Raw genomic sequence first — 14,454 nt, 5'->3', positions numbered from 1 at the left:
CACATGGTAGAGCTAGATCAAATGCGATTCTAGCTCCTTGGTTCTTGTCATGCGAAGTAGGTCTCTTCTTGGAGTAATAGGTTTTGTTGATGTGTATGGAACATAGCTAGATCGATGCATTCTTGCTCTACCACATGGTAGAGCTAGATCTCAAAGCTTTCTACCTCTACGATTCTAACTCCACCACATGGTAGAGCTAGAACTCAAATGCAATTCTAGCTCCACCATATGGTAGAGCTAGACCTCAAAGCATTCTATCTCTACAATGTGGTTTAGGTAGAATACAGCTCTACCACAATTACATTCAACCTTAGTCGGTTACATTCATTGAAGTCTAGCTCTACCACATGGTAGAGCTAGAAGAATGCATTCTAGCTCCACCACATGGTAGATTTGGACCTCAAAGCATTCTAGCTCTACGATGTGGTCTAGGTAGAATACAGCTCTACCACGTGGTAGAGCTAGATCAAATGCAATTCTAGCTCCTTTGTTCTTGTCATGTGAAGTAGGTCTCTTCTTGAAGTAATTGGTTTTGTTGATGTGTATGGAACATAGCTAGATCAATGCATTCTCGCTCTACCACATGGTAGAGCTAGACCTCAAAGCTTTCTACCTCTATGATTCTAGCTCCACCACATGGTAGAGCTAGACCTCAAAGCATTCTATCTCTACAATCTGGTTTAGGTAGAATATAGCTCTACCACAATTACATTCAACCTCAACCGGTTACATTCATTGAAGTCTAGCTCTACTACATGGTAGAGCTAGAAGAATGCATTCTAGCTCCGTGGTAGAGCTGGACCTCAAGGCATTCTAGCTCTACGATGTGGTCTAGATAGAATACAGCTCTACCGCGTGGTAGAGCTAGATCAAATGCAATGCTAGCTCCTTGCCATTCTTGTCATGTGAAGTAGGTCTCTTCTTGGAGTAACTGGTTTTGTTGCTGTGTATGGAACACACCTAGATCGATGCATTATTGCTCTACCACATGGTAGAGCTAGATCTCAAAGCTTTTTACCTCTACGATTCTAGCTCCACCACATGGTAGAGCTAGACCTCAAATGCAATTCTAGCTCCACCACATGGTAGAGCTAGATCTCAAAGCATTCTATCTCTACAATGTGGTTTAGATAGAATACAGCTCTACCACAGTTACATTCAACCTCAGCCCGTTACATTCATTGAAGTCTAGCTCTACCACATGGTAGAGCTAGAAGAATGCATTCTAGCTCCACCACATGGTAGAGCTAGATTTCAAAGCATTCTGGTCAATACATTCATTAATCTTGCTCAGTCACCTGGTAGAGATAATATCCATTAAAAAACCAACACTAGAATACTTTGAAGTCCAGCTAGAATCCATTTATCTAGCTCTACCATGTGGTAGAGCAAGACTACTAAATGTATTGAGAGCTCCAAGATGGAGTAATTGGTTCTCGTCATGGTCTCTTCTTGGAGTAATTTGTTTTGTTGATTTGCATGGTACACAGCTAGATCAATGCATTCTAGCTCTACCACATGGTAGAGCTAGACCTCAAATGCAATTCTAGATCCACCACATGGTAGAGCTAGATGTCAAAGCATTCTAGCTCTACGATGTGGTCTAGGTTGGATACAGCTCTACCACGTGGTAGAGCTACAAGAATGCATTCTAGCTCCACCACATGGTAGAGCTAGCCCTCAAAGCTTTTTCTACGATGTGGTCTAGGTAGAATACACCTCTACCATGTGGTAGAGCTAGATCAAATGCAATTCTAGCTCCTTGGTTCTTGTCATGTGAAGTAGGTCTCTTCTTGGAGTAATTGGTTTTGTTGATGTGTATGGAACACAGCTAGATCGATGCATTCTTGCTCTACCACATGGTAGAGCTAGACCTCAAAGCTTTCTACCTCTACGATTCTAGCTCCACCACATGGTAGAGCTCGACCTCAAATGCAATTCTAGCTCCACCACATGGTAGAGCTAGACCTCAAAGCATTCTATCTCTACAATGTGGTTTAGGTAGAATATAGCTCTACCACAGTTACATTCAACCTCAGCCGGTTACATTCATTGAAGTCTAGCTCTACCACATGGTAGAGCTAGAAGAATGCATTCTAGCTCCACCACATGGTAGAGCTAGATTTCAAAGCATTCTGGTCATACATTTATTAATCTTCCTCTGCCACCTGGTAGAGATAATATCCATTGAAAAACCAGCACTAGAATATTTTGAAGTCCAGCTAGAATGCATTCATCTAGCTCTATCATGTGGTATAGCAAGACTAATAAATGTATTGAGAGCTCCAAGATGGAGTAATTGGTTCTCGTCATGGTCTCTTCTTGGAGTAATTGGTTTTGTTGATATGCATGGTACACAGCTAGATCATTGAATTCTAGCTCTACCACATGGTAGAGCTAAACCTCAAATGCAATTCTAGATCCACCACATGGTAGAGCTAGACCTCAAAGCATTCTAGCTCTACGATGTGATCTAGGTTGGATACAGCTCTACCACGTAATAGAGCTAGATCAAATGCAATTCTAGATGCTTGTTTCTTGTCATGTGAAGTAGATCTCTTCTTGAAGTAATTGATTTTGTTGATCTACATGGTACACAGCTAGATCGATGCATTCTAGCTCCACCAAGATCGAATGCAATTGTAGCTCCTTGGTTCTCGTCATGTGAAGTAGGTCTCTTCTTAGAGTAATTGGTTTTGTTGATCTGCATGCTACACAGCTAGATCCATGAATTCTAGCTCCACCACATGGTAGAGCTAGATCTGAAATGCAATTCTAGCTCCACCACATGGTAGAGCTGGACCTCAAAGCATTCTAGCTCTACGATGTGGTCTAGGTAGAATACAGGTCTACCACATGGTAGAGCTAGATCAAATACGATTCTAGCTCCTTGGTACTTGTCATGTGAAGTAGGTCTCTTCTTGGAGTAATAGGTTTTGTTGATGTGTATGGAACATAGCTAGATCGATGCATTCTTGCTCTACCACATGGTAGAGCTAGATCTCAAAGCTTTCTACCTCTACGATTCTAACTCCACCACATGGTAGAGCTAGACCTCAAATGCAATTCTAGCTCCACCATATGGTAGAGCTAGACCTCAAAGCATTCTATCTCTACAATGTGGTTTAGGTAGAATACAGCTCTACCACAATTACATTCAACCTCAGTTGGTTACATTCATTGAAGTCTAGCTCTACCACATGGTAGAGCTAGAAGAATGCATTCTAGCTCCACCACATGGTAGATCTGGACCTCAAAGCATTCTAGCTCTACGATGTGGTCTAAGTAGAATACAGCTCTACCACGTGGTAGAGCTAGATCAAATGCAATTCTAGCTCCTTGGTTCTTGTCATGTGAAGTAGGTCTCTTCTTGAAATAATTGGTTTTGTTGATGTGTATGGAACATAGCTAGATCAATGCATTCTTGCTCTACCACATGGTAGAGCTAGACCTCAAAGCTTTCTACCTCTATGATTCTAGCTCCACCACATGGTAGAGCTAGACCTCAAAGCATTCTATCTCTACAATGTGGTTTAGGTAGAGTCATTGAAGTCTAGCTCTACCACATGGTAGAGCTAGAAGCATGCATTCTAGCTCCACCACATGGTAGAGCTGGACCTCAAAGCATTCTAGCTCTACGATGTGGTCTAGATAGAATACAGCTCTACCACGTGGTAGATCTAGATCAAATGCAATTCTAGCTCCTTGGCTCTTGTCATGTGAAGTAGGTCTCTTCTTGGAGTAATTGGTTTTTTTAATGTGTATGGAACACAGCTAGATCGATGCATTCTTGCTCTACCACATGGTAGAGCTAGACTTTAAAGCTTCCTACCTTTACGATTTTAGCTCCACCACATGGTAGAGCTAGACCTCAAAGCATTCTATATCTACAATGTGGTTTAGGTAGAATACTGCTCTACCACAGTTACATTCAACCTCAGTTAGTTACATTCATTAAAGTCTAGCTCTACCACATGGTAGAGCTAGAGCTAAAAGAATTGCTTCTAGCTCCACCACATGGTAGAGCTAGAAGAATGCATTCTAGCTCCACCACATGGTAGAGATAGACCTCAAAGCATTCTTTCTCTACGATGTCATCTAGGTAGAATACAGCTCTATCACGTGGTAGAGCTAGATCAAATGCAATTCTAGCTCCTTGGTTCTTGTCATGTGAAGTAGGTCTCTTCTTGGAGTAATTGGTTTTGTTGATGTGTATGGAACACAGCTAGATCGATGCATTCTTACTCTACCACATGGTAAGCTAGACCTCAAAGCTTTCTACCTCTACGATTCTAGCTCCACCACATGGTAGAGCTAGACCTCAAATGCAATTCTAGCTCCACCACATGGTAGAGCTAGACCTCAAAGCATTCTATCTCTACAATGTGGTTTAGGTAGAATACAGCTGTACCACAGTTACATTCAACCTCAGCCGGTTACATTCATTGAAGTCTAGCTCTACCACATGGTAGAGCTCTACCACAGTTACATTCATTAAAGTCTAGCTCTACCACATGGTAGAGCTAGAAGAATGCATTCTAGCTCCACCACATGGTAGAGCTAGATTTCAAAGCATTCTGGTCATACATTTATTAATCTTCCTCTGCCACCTGGTAGAGATAATATCCATTGAAAAACGAGCACTAGAATACTTTGAAGTCCAGCTAGAATGCATTTATCTAGATCTACCATGTGGTAGAGCAAGACTAATAAATGTATTGAGAGCTCCAAGATGGAGTAATTGGTTCTCGTCATGGACTAATCTTGGAGTAATTGCTTTTGTTGATTTGCATGGTACACAGCTAGATCAATGCATTCTAGCTCTATCACATGGTAGAGCTAGACCTCAAATGCAATTCTAGATCCACCACATGGTAGAGCTAGATGTCAAAGCATTCTAGCTCTACGATGTGGTCTAGGTTGGATACAGCTCTACCACGTGGTAGAGCTAGAAGAATGCATTCTAGCTCCACCACATGGTAGAGCTAGACCTCAAAGCATTCTCTACGATGTGGTCTTGGTAGAATACAGCTCTACCACGTGGTAGAGCTAGATCAAATGCAATTCTAGCTCCTTGGTTCTTGTCATGTGAAGTAGGTCTCTTCTTGGAGTAATTGGTTTTGTTGATGTGTATGGAACACAGCTAGATCGATGCATTCTTGCTCTACCACATGGTAGAGCTAGACCTCAAAGCTTTCTACCTCTACGATTCTAGCTCCACCACATGGTAGAGCTAGACCTCCAATGCAATTCTAGCTCCACCACATGGTAGAGCTAGACCTCAAAGCATTCTATCTCTACAATGTGGTTTAGGTAGAATATAGCTCTACCACAGTTACATTCAACCTCAACCGGTTACATTCATTGAAGTCTAGCTCTACCACATGGTAGAGCTAGAAGAATGCATTCTAGCTCCACCACATGGTAGAGCTAGATTTCAAAGCATTCTGGTCAATACATTTATTAATCTACGTGGTAGAGATAATATCCATTGAAAAACCAGCACTAGAATATTTTGAAGTCCAGCTAGAATGCATTCATCTAGCTCTATCATGTGGTAGAGCAAGACTAATAAATGTATTGAGAGCTCCAAGATGGAGTAATTGGTTCTCGTCATGGTCTCTTCTTGGAGTAATTTTTTTATTGATTTGCATGGTACACAGCTAGATCATTGAATTCTAGCTCTACCACATGGTAGAGCTAAACCTCAACTGCAATTCTAGATTCACCACATGGTAGAGCTAGACCTCAAAGCATTCTAGCTCTACGATGTGGTCTAGGTTGGATACAGCTCTACCACGTAATAGAGCTAGATCAAATGCAATTCTAGATGCTTGTTTCTTGTCATGTAAAGTAGATCTCTTCTTGAAGTAATTGATTTTGTTGATCTACATGGTACACAGCTAGATCGATGCATTCTAGCTCCACCAAGATCGAATGCAATTGTAGCTCCTTGGTTCTCGTCATGTGAAGTAGGTCTCTTCTTAGAGTAATTGGTTTTGTTGATCTGCATGCTACACAGCTAGATCCATGAATTCTAGCTCCACCACATGGTAGAGCTAGATCTGAAATGCAATTCTAGCTCCACCACATGGTAGAGCTGGACCTCAAAGCATTCTAGCTCTACGATGTGGTCTAGGTAGAATACAGGTCTACCACATGGTAGAGCTAGATCAAATGCGATTCTAGCTCCTTGGTTCTTGTCATGTGAAGTAGGTCTCTTCTTGGAGTAATAGGTTTTGTTGATGTGTATGGAACATAGCTAGATCGATGCATTCTTGCTCTACCACATGGTAGAGCTAGATCTCAAAGCTTTCTACCTCTCCCATTCTAACTCCACCACATGGTAGAGCTAGACCTCAAATGCAATTCTAGCTCCACCATATGGTAGAGCTAGACCTCAAAGCATTCTATCTCTACAATGTGGTTTAGGTAGAATACAGCTCTACCACAATTACATTCAACCTCAGTCGGTTACATTCATTGAAGTCTAGCTCTACCACATGGTAGAGCTAGAAGAATGCATTCTAGCTCCACCACATGGTAGATTTGGACCTCAAAGCATTCTAGCTCTACGATGTGGTCTAGGTAGAATACAGCTCTACCACGTGGTAGAGCTAGATCAAATGCAATTCTAGCTCCTTTGTTCTTGTCATCTGAAGTAGGTCTCTTCTTGAAGTAATTGGTTTTGTTGATGTGTATGGAACATAGCTAGATCAATGCATTCTTGCTCTACCACATAGTAGAGCTAGACCTCAAAGCTTTCTACCTCTATGATTCTAGCTCCACCACATGGTAGAGCTAGACCTCAAAGCATTCTATCTCTACAATGTGGTTTAGGTAGAATATAGCTCTACCACAATTACATTCAACCTCCACCGGTTACATTCATTGAAGTCTAGCTCTACCACATGGTAGAGCTAGAAGAATGCATTCTAGCTCCGTGGTAGAGCTGGACCTCAAGGCATTCTAGCTCTACGATGTGGTCTAGATAGAATAATATCCATTAAAAAACCAACACTAGAATACTTTGAAGTCCAGCTAGAATCCATTTATCTAGCTCTACCATGTGGTAGAGCAAGACTAATAAATGTATTGAGAGCTCCAAGATGGAGTAATTGGTTCTCATTATGGTCTCTTCTTGGAGTAATTAGTTTTGTTGATTTGCATGGTACACAGCTAGATCAATGCATTCTAGCTCTACCACATGGTAGAGCTAGACCTCAAATGCAATTGTAGATCCACCACATGGTACAGCTAGACCTCAAAGCATTCTAGCTCTACGATGTGGTCTAGGTTGGATACAGCTCTACCACGTGGTAGAGCTAGATCAAATGCAATTCTAGATGCTTGTTTCTTGTCATGTAAAGTAGATCTCTTCTTGAAGTAATTGATTTTGTTGATATGCATGGTACACAACTAGATCAATGCATTCTACCTCCACCACATGGTAGAGCTAGATCGAATGCAATTGTAGCTCCTTGGTTCTCGTCATGTGAAGTAGGTCTCTTCTTAGAGTAATTGGTTTTGTTGATCTGCATGGTACACAGCTAGATCGATGAATTCTAGATCCACCACATGGAAGCTCCACCACATGGTAGAGCTAGATCTGAAATGCAATTCTAGCTCCACCACATGGTAGAGCTAGACCTCAAAGCATTCTAGCTCTACGATGTGGTCTAAGTAGAATACAGCTCTACCACGTGGTAGAGCTAGATCAAATGCAATTCTAGCTCCTTGGTTCTTGTCATGTGAAGTAGGTCTCTTCTTGGAGTAATTGATTTTGTTAATCTGCATGGTACACAGCTAGATCGATGCATTCTAGCTTCACCACATGATAGAGCTAGACCTCAAACTAATTCTAGCTCCACCACATGGTAGAGCTAGACCTCAAAGCATTCTTGCTCTAAAATGTGGTCTAGGTTGAATACAGCTCTCTCATGTGGTAGAGCTAGATCAAATGTAATTCTAGCTCCTTGGTTCTCGTCATGATCTCTTCTTGGAGTAATTGGTTTTGTTAATTTTGCATGGTACATAGCTAGATTAATGCATTCTAGCTCTACCACATGGTAGAGCTAGACCTCAAATGCAATTCTAGATCCACCACATGGTAGAGCTAGACCTCAAAGCATTCTAGCTCAACGATGTGGTCTAGGCTGGATACAGCTCTACCACGTGGTAGAGCTAGATCAAATGCAATTCTAGATGCTTGTTTCTTGTCATGTGAAGTAGATGTCTTCTTGAAGTAATTGATTTTGTTGATCTGCATGGTACACAGCTAGATCGATGCATTCTACCTCCACCAAGATCGAATGCAATTGTAGCTCCTTGGTTCTCATCATCTGAAGTAGGTCTCTTCTTAGAGCAATTGGTTTTGTTGATCTGCATGGTACATAGCTAGATCGATGAATTTTAGCTCCACCACATGGTAGATCTGGACCTCAAAGCATTCTAGCTCTACGATGTGGTCTAAGTAGAATACAGCTCTACCACGTGGTAGAGCTAGATCAAATGCAATTCTAGCTCCTTGGTTCTTGTCATGTGAAGTAGGTCTCTTCTTGGAGTAATTGGTTTTGTTGATGTGTATGGAACATAGTTAGATCAATGCATTCTTGCTCTACCACATGGTAGAGCTAGACCTCAAAGCTTTCTACCTCTACAATTCTAGCTCCACCACATGGTAGAGCTAGACCTCAAATCATTCTATCTCTACAATGTGGTTTAGGTAGAATATAGCTCTACCACAGTTACATTCAACCTCAACCAGTTACATTGATTGAAGTCTAGCTCTACCACATGGTAGAGCTAGAAGAATGCATTCTAGCTCCATGGTAGAGCTGGACCTCAAGGCATTCTAGCTCTACGATGTGGTCTAGATAGAATACAGCTCTACCACGTGTTAGAGCTAGATCAAATGCAATTCTAGCTCCTTGGTTCTTGTCATGTGAAGTAGGTCTCTTCTTGGAGTAACTGGTTTTGTTGATGTGTATGGAACACACCTAGATCGATGCATTCTTGCTCTACCACATGGTAGAGCTAGATCTCAAAGCTTTTTACCTCTACGATTCTAGCTCCACCACATGGTAGAGCTAGACCTCAAATGCAATTCTAGCTCCACCACATGGTAGAGCTAGACCTCAAAGCATTCTATCTCTACAATGTGGTTTAGGTAGAATACAGCTCTACCACAGTTACATTCAACCTCAGCCGGTTACATTCATTGAAGTCTAGCTCTACCACATAGTAGAGCTAGAAGAATGCATTCTAGCTCCACCACACGGTAGAGCTAGATTTCAAAGCATTCTGGTCAATACATTCATTAATCTTGCTCTGCCACTTGGTAGAGATAATATCCATTAAAAAACCAACACTAGAATACTTTGAAGTCCAGCTAGAATCCATTTATCCAGCTCTACCATGTGGTAGAGCAAGACTAATAAATGTATTGAGAGCTCCAAGATGGAGTAATTGGTTCTCGTCTCATGGTCTCTTCTTGGAGTAATTGGTTTTGTTGATTTGCATGGTACACAGCTAGATCAATGCATTCTAGCTCTACCACATGGTAGAGCTAGACCTCAAATGCAATTGTAGATCCACCACATGGTACAGCTAGACCTCAAAGCATTCTAGCTCTACGATGTGGTCTAGGTTGGATACAGCTCTACCACGTGGTAGAGCTAGATCAAATGCAATTCTAGATGCTTGTTTCTTGTCATGTAAAGTAGATCTCTTCTTGAAGTAATTGATTTTGTTGATATGCATGGTACACAACTAGATCAATGCATTCTACCTCTACCACATGGTAGAGCTAGATCGAATGCAATTATAGCTCCTTGGTTCTCGTCATGTGAAGTAGGTCTCTTCTTAGAGTAATTGGTTTTGTTGATCTGCATGGTACACAGCTAGATCGATGAATTCTAGCTCCACCACATGGTAGAGCTAGATTTGAAATGCAATTCTAGCTCCACCACATGGTAGAGCTAGACCTCAAAGCATTCTAGCTCTACGATGTGGTCTAGGTAGAATACAGCTCTACCACGTGGTAGAGCTAGATCAAATGCAATTCTAGCTCCTTGGTTCTTGTCATGTGAAGTAGGTCTCTTCTTGGAGTAATTGATTTTGTTAATCTGCATGGTACACAGCTAGATCGATGCATTCTAGCTTCACCACATGATAGAGCTAGACCTCAAATTAATTCTAGCTCCACCACATGGTAGAGCTAGACCTCAAAGCATTCTTGCTCTAAAATGTGGTCTAGGCTGAATACAGCTCTACCACGTGGTAGAGCTGTTGAGATATCGAGCTCTAGTGAGGCGGTGGACACTGATGACCCGCCTGGGGGATAGGCCCCACACTTACACCACTGGCATGGTTGGTGAGATCTTGGGTGATATGCGGCCAGTGGGATGACAGGCTGTGTGACAGCCACTCTAGAGACTGGCATAGTTATAGCGCCAGCTCATTTAGTCGGGTTCACACTATAGAGAACCCGTGTATGTATTGATTGAGTACCTCTCATATTATGTGTACTCTTATTCTTGTATATGGTGTGTTGAGTGTTGAGTAGAGAAGAAGAAGATTTTCAGCCTCTCATCTTGTGTGTTCTCTATTAGGGTTTTGTGAGTGTGTGTGTGTGCTTGCAAGAGCTCAAGCTCTCTTCCCCCCTGCATCTTTTCATGGTATCAGAGCCTGGTTCGTGCTAAGGGCTGAGCTGCAAGCAAGAGAATCACAGGAAGCGGTACAAGGGTAAGAGCTTCAACTACTCTTCCCTATTGTGTTGGTGACTACACCCTTGTCGGGAGCTCTACGGGAGGCACCGGCAAACGATCTCCGATTGAGGAGCTTTCTTCGCGGGAGTGGTTCAAGGAGATGAAGAACCCGGAAAGACCAGGTTTTGTGGAAACAGGGGATGACACTGCTCATCCAATTGCCCACGTTGGAGATGTGCCATTATCTATGCAGGATGGCAAAGTGAAGTACCTTGCAGATGTACTTCATGTACCGAACATAACAAAGAATTTGGTTTCAGTTGGCCAGATGATTGAGCAGGGGTTGCAGGTTCGGTTTAACCCTGATGGGTGTTATGTTGAAGATTTCAAAGACAAGTGCAGGTTGGTTGCAAAAGGCAACAGAGTGGGCAGAATGTTTACGTTGGATGTAGACATGCCTGAAATGAGTGCTGCGATGTTTGCAAATGGTTCAGGAGTTGTTGCAGACACAGACATATGGCATAAACGAATTGGACATGTAAATGTGCAGAGGTTGAAGTCTATGCAGACAAAAGGAATTGTGACAGGGCTGCCAAAATTTAAAGTGGAAGGTATGCAGAAAATATGTGAAGCATGCCAATTTGGGAAGCAAACAAAGCATGTGTTTCCACGTAACAGATATGTGAGCAGAAATGCACTAGATGTTGTGCATTCAGATGTATGGGGTCCTACGAAGACCGTGTCTATGGGAGGCTGCAGGTATTATGTGACCTTCATTGATGACCACACAAGGAAAGTGTGGGTATACTTCATGAAAGAGAAGAGTGAGGTGTTCACTCACTTTCAGAATTTCAGAGTTTTGGTTGAAAAGCAAACAGGGAAATATGTAAAGTGCCTAAGGTCAGATGGAGGGGGAGAGTACTTCTCCAATGTGAGTTCTCTGAATTCTTGAAGAAGAATGGTATTCGGAGACAGTTTACATGCAGATACACTCCGCAGCAAAATGGAGTTGCTGAGCGGAAAAATAGGCACATTGCTGAGATTGCGCGAGCATTGATGGAAGAGAAGAATATGCCGCATTGCTATTGGGCTGAGGCTGTTTCTACAGCAGTATACATCATGAACAGGACTCCAACTGCAGCCATACATGATGTAACTCCAGAGGAGAGGTTTACTGGCAGAAAACCAGATTTGTCTCATCTGAAAGTCTTTGGATGCATTGCATATGTGCATGTGCCAGATGAGCTGAGAACTAAGCTGGATCCGAAAGCTGAAAAATGTGTGTTTATTGGATATTCCCTTGAGCAAAAGGGATACAGGTGTTATAACCCTGCTACACGTGAGTTGAGGGTAAGCAGGGATGTTGTCTTTGATGAGATGAGCAGCTGGTATGCTGCTGAAAAAGAAGCTGTTGGGGCTGATGTGAGTGGAAGTGTGGTTGCACAGAATGCAGGTCAGCAATCACAGTCTTTGAGTGGACCAGGAGAGTCCTCATCTAGTGGGTCTGTTGATAGACCATGGAGTGGCAGGCTGCGTCATAATACCAGCCCTGCAAATGTGATTAGTACATCACGTAAAGGAAAAGAGAAAGTGGTTGAGCCCCTTGGTATGCCTGACATTTCTGCAGGGCATTCTCATGTTGATGGAGAGTCTAGTGGCTCAGATATGAGCCTTGATGAGGAGCTTGGGATCCCAGCTATGAGAACACCTGGTGTAAAGAAGGCTATGGAAGCCATGAATGAAAAGCTGCGAAGATCTGGGAGAGTGAAGAACCCTATGCAGAGGTTTACTTATGATGGTTATGTGGCACATCACTATGCATATATGGCAAAGGTTGTGCAGGTTGTTGAGCCCACATGCATTGATGAGGCTGTTGGAAATGTGCATTGGGAGAAAGCCATGGATGAGGAGATGGATGCACTATATGGAAATGAAACTTGGGATTTAGTGCAATTGCCAGAAGGCAAGAAAGCCATTGGATGCAAGTGGGTGTACAAAGTTAAACATAACAGTGATGGAAGCATAAACAGGTACAAGGCTAGATTGGTAGCCAAAGGATATGCGCAGACATATGGGATTGATTATGAGGAAACTTTCAGCCCAGTTGCCAAGATGGCAACGGTGAGAGTTGTGATAGCAGTGGCTGCGTCAAGGCAATGGTCTTTACATCAGATGGATGTAAAGAATGCATTCTTGCATGGGGATTTGCAAGAAGAGGTGTATATGTTGCAGCCACCTGGATATGAGGATGTGGGTCACCCCGAGCATGTTTGCAGGTTGAAGAAAGCCTTGTATGGCTTAAAGCAAGCACCAAGAGCATGGTCTGACAAGATTTCTGAATATCTTGTCACTATTGGCTTTCATGTAGCCAATGCAGATTTCTCATTGTATGTGAGACATGGTGATAGAGGAGTTGTGCTTGTTGTCATCTATGTAGATGACTTGATCATTACGGGGGACCATGATGCAGAGATCTTTGATGTAAAGATCTTGCTTAGACAGAAGTTCGAGATGAAGGATCTGGGGGAGCTCAGATATTTCTTGGGCATTGAGGTGATTAGGTCACCACATGGTATTGGATTACTGCAGAGACAGTATGGCTTGGACATGTTGTCCAAGTATGGTATGACAGGCTGTAAGCCTATTTCTGTGCCATTGGATTAGAATGGCAAGTTGAGTGCAGATTCAGGAGAGATCTTGGAGGATCCTACTATGTACAGGAGCATAGTAGGAAGTTTGATCTACATGACGATCACCAGACCAGATTTGAGCTATGCTGTTGGGTTGGTGAGTCAGTTTATGCAGGTTCCACGAAAACCGCATTTGGATGCAGTGAGACGCATACTGAGGTATGTGAAGTCTACTTTGCATTATGGACTATTCTATGAGACTGGGACAGAGATATGTGTACATGGGTACACAGATGCTGATTGGGCTGGTAGTATCTCAGACAGAAGATCTACCAGTGGATTCATGTTTTCTTTGGGGAGTGCTGCTGTGACTTGGAGCAGCAAGAAGCAGCCTACGGTTGCTCTATCGAGTACAGAGGCCGAGTATAGAGGAGCTGCTATGGCAGCATGTGAGGTAGCTTGGTTGAGGAAGCTACTTGCAGATTTGGGTCTATCAGTGGATAGACAAGTTGTCATTTTCTGTGACAACATTAGCAGTATACAGTTGGCCAGGAACCCAGTCTTTCATGCTCGTACGAAGCACATAGAGGTCCACTACCACTTCGTCAGAGAGAAGGTCTTGGCAGGAGACCTTGACCTTGTTTATGTCAGCACACAGGATCAGGTAGCTGACATCTTCACCAAAGCATTGGGTACAGAGAAGCTCCGCAGATTCAGGGCTTCGCTTGGTGTACATGAGATGGAGTTGAGCTCGAGGGGGAGTGTTGAGATATCGAGCTCTAGTGAGGCGGTGGACACTGATGACCCGCCTGGGGGATAGGCCCCACACTTACACCACTGGCATGGTTGGTGAGATCTTGGGTGATATGCGGCCAGTGGGATGACAGGCTGTGTGACAGCCACTCTAGAGACTGGCATAGTTATAGCGCCAGCTCATTTAGTCGGGTTCACACTATAGAGAACCCGTGTATGTATTGATTGAGTACCTCTCATATTATGTGTACTCTTATTCTTGTATATGGTGTGTTGAGTGTTGAGTAGAGAAGAAGAAGATTTTCAGCCTCTCATCTTGTGTGTTCTCTATTAGGGTTTTGTGAGTGTGTGTGTGTGCTTGC

Source organism: Cibotium barometz, chromosome 42 (assembly GCF_041138505.1).
Source record: "Cibotium barometz isolate CiBa-2024 chromosome 42, ASM4113850v1, whole genome shotgun sequence".
In the NCBI taxonomy this organism is placed as follows: domain Eukaryota; kingdom Viridiplantae; phylum Streptophyta; class Polypodiopsida; order Cyatheales; family Cibotiaceae; genus Cibotium; species Cibotium barometz.
This window is presented reverse-complemented; position numbering follows the sequence as displayed.